The following is a 3806-nucleotide window of genomic DNA, read 5'->3' as shown; positions in this document are numbered from 1 at the left end:
TAAATGAAATGGATGTAAAACGACCCTCACAGATATTGCTCACATGGAATATTTAATGAATGTATAATCCTTATAGCCTCATGGAAACAAAAACCACAGGACAATTTCACTATATTGGTGTGGACACAGAGCTAAGTAATAGACTAATTGTTATGTGGCACAAACAAGGCCCTGACTGAGAAGGACCTTGAATGTAATTCCATCTCCCTTTGGCTACAATATGTTTATACCTCCATCCTGCTACACATAATAAAAACAATACTAGCTGATTTCTATCTCTCTGTGTCTTTAAGAGGTTTTCCACGACCGCATTCCCTTCAAGCACGTTCGACGCAGACGGCATTTAAATGCGACAGGCGCCGATTACAAAACTCTTTGCTGGATGAAGCGGGGCGTCTGCACTGGATGACATTAAATGTTGCAATTGAGTCTGTCAGAAACTAGTGGAAGTGCTTCGACTTTTTCCGCCACGACGCTGGGAAGTTGCGGTAACACGGTAGTTTACCCATCGAGATGTCTCCCTCGGAGGTAACCACCACTACCATCGCCGCCGCCACCACCACCACCACCACCACCACCACCACCACCACCACCACCACCACCACCACCACCACCAACACCGCAGCATCGCAGGCCGTTATCAAAACCACAGGGCTGGTCTCGTCTGTTAAGCAGATAATTCAAGCACACTAAGAACACTGATGACATAACAAACAAGGGTTTTGTTTTTGCGGGGGGGGGGGGGGGGGGGGGTTGCCACCGTGTTCTTCAAAGCGCATCAAACATGCTCATGTAAATGCAACCTCTGAAGACCCCCCCCCTCCATGTCCCCCTCCTCGAGCAAAACAGTGTTTTACGGCATCAACAAAAGCATCTAATTAAAACTAGCCAAAGTACAGTGTGTTGGCTTTGCGTTAAGCGCTCGTGCAGAAGGGCTATGAAAGGTCTGGGACCTCACACGAGACACACGGCCCCCCGGTAGGGGGTCGGGATGGCCTGGGTGAGTCGGACCCTGGTCAGTGCCAAGCAGGTCAGCTTAAAAGAAAAAACTTTTTAAATAAACGTACACAATGGTCCTACATGGAACCGAATGCCAAATACGTTGATCTTTTGAACCGCCGCAGTCATTCAATGACACCTTTATGGAATGAAAAAAGAAAAAGGGTGTAGCTTACCCAGGCCTAGCACTAATGCAGCTGAAGGGTCTGTCAGAGTGACTCCCCCACCACTACACGCCGCCGTACCACTGTGTGTTCCCCCACCCTGTGCCGAGCAGGGGAGAAGAGGGCGCTGTGGTGGCGGCGAGGAGCACAGAGGCGCTATTAGCTGCACTACCTGGAGTGTTAACCAGCCAGCTGTTGGAGCTTATGATCAGACAGACACACGGACAGATGGGAGAGACAGGCAGAGAGACAGGGAAACAGCATTCTGTCAGACACGGGCGTGGGAACAGACGTTAGACAAACCACAGGGTTGGTCGCATCTGTTAAGCTGATAATTCATGCACACTAAAACGCTGATGACATAACAAACAGAGAAACTAGGGCGTCTTTTTGAGGGGGTTTTTCTCTTTGTATATTCTGAAATTCTGCTTTTTTTTACGACAACAAAGGAGAAAAGGCTCCTTGAAATACTAATCAATTATGGTGTTATTTTTCCTTGACTTATTTTATTTATTTCAAATGGTGCTAACATAACAGTGCCGAAAAGGTTCAAGGAACACAGAAATGTCTGCCGTCCAAAGGACTCTTTTATGTCCCCTGGCAAAATTCACTTTCATCTTCTAATAGCCATACACCGACGTACATACACCGGCACGCACGCACACACATGCAGAAGTGAGGCAGTGCGGAAAATGTTCTCTCACCCTGAACAAACTGTGTGTGTGTGTGTGTGTGTGTGTGTGTATGGAGTCTTTAAGGGTGTGTGTGTGTGTGTGTGTTTGTATGTGTGTGTTTATGTGCACGTCTGTGTTCCCATTTACATGCTCCTGCAGTGAGTTCTCTCTGCAAAAAAAAAAGAACACACAAAAAAAAACACATTTTGGAAAAGGCCCTGCAGGCAAACCCATCTTGTTGTGTGGGTGCGAGAAAAAGTGTCCCAAAATATCTCCTCCTCTGAAGAGAGCAGGCTGACCTCGGCCTTGCTGTGTGTCTGGTCAGCTCAGGCCAGACGTATCAACATATCCCTGCCAGGTCACACATGCTGGCCCACTAGCATGAAGGCCAAGCCAGACGGGCCAGTGTTTGATCATAGACGGTAAACAGTAATAGTACTAGATAGTGCTACAGTAATAGATAGTGATATTAGGAGAGCTGCCAAGTCTGCAGTCCACAGGGTTACAAAGGTCTCTTGATGTTTCATATAGATAAGTAAAACAGTGCTGTTACTAGTGTAGATAATGGAAGGATTTATGATCAATACAAAAATTATTGTTCATCATTGTGATCATTTATTATATATGTATTCTAATGTATTGCTATTGATATTAAGATTAATATTGTATAGCATTAACAGTATTATTATAAATAATATATTTTATAATATATACGTAAGTGAGAAAAAAGAAAAGTTAAAAAAGTTGAATAAGCCTGTAAACTATTCTCAATTCAGAGGTTGTAGCTTGTGGGTTTAGCTGTTTTAGCTCTTAGCTTAGAGGTCCTAGCAGTTGCTATTGTCACATTGGTTCGATGCCTCTGCACAAGACCCAAGCTGTCTAAGCGTCTCAATGACATGACACTCCACAGAAAGGGATGGACTCTGGGCTTCTACAGCCCAAGGCGGAGGGTTAAGCCCTAATTGGAACCTATTTGTATTCCTCATAATGGCTGAATTTCCTCGGACCATACGAACGACACACGTGTTCCGGTTGAGGACCATCCCACAGATTAAAACCACGAGACAGATATCCCTCAGTGTCGGAGTGCGCAAAGGTCATCTGGCTGTTGAGCGGGCTTCACGGGTGAGATGAACCGCTGTAAATGATGGATGAGCGGGCAGATAGCGAGCAGAAGTTTAACATGTGTTATCTTTGACATTAAGATTCATTTTCATGAATAATTCGTGGGGTTTCTGACCCACAGCTAGCCCTGAGTTGACATATCACCGTGAGCGCTTGTCGCTCTTCCTCTCTAACCCTGGTCCCAGTGCCTTGTTGCCGATAACGACCGAGGAGAATACGTCGGACCCCCGGACGCTCCGTCACGCTCAGCTAGATGGAGACGATACAAGACCGCCGGTGATTTATGGTGAAATCACATTAGTGGGCCTCATTAGCCGTATCTGTACTGTAACTCGGTCCCTACCAGACGTTCCTTCTCACTGGCCAGAGAACTCCCAGAATCACACAACCACAACACTTTGAGGAGCACCATTTTGTTAATGACTGTTAACCGCAGACATCATTTATCTCAACACTTGGGGGGGGGGGGTTCTTATGAGTGTGTTTCATCACGTACGCTAGGAGCATCTGCACGGTGGTGCCTCCTCCGTCTTCCCCGTCACCCCTAAGACTACGCGCAGCGACGCTACAGCGTAGTTCATTAGCGCAGGACAGCGGCGCGGCGTGGTTAACCTTTCTGCTACGCTAAATCACCGAGCGGCTGTGGGGACCTGCGATCATAATTGCAATTTAATAGTGGTTCTGTTTCACATTTGCCTACTTCTGATTTCGTGTTCGTATGGTTACACGGGGAACGTTCAGTAACCCCACACATCGACTGCCCTACACATGTCTCTGGCGGAAGTGATATCAGCCATCTGCTTGCTAATGATCACCACTTACCAGGCGCTTCACACGTGACGGC

The sequence above is a fragment of the Micromesistius poutassou genome, assembly GCF_964030765.1.
Source record: "Micromesistius poutassou genome assembly, contig: SCAFFOLD_2293, whole genome shotgun sequence".
In the NCBI taxonomy this organism is placed as follows: Eukaryota; Metazoa; Chordata; class Actinopteri; order Gadiformes; family Gadidae; genus Micromesistius; species Micromesistius poutassou.
Note: the sequence above shows the minus strand (reverse complement) of the source record.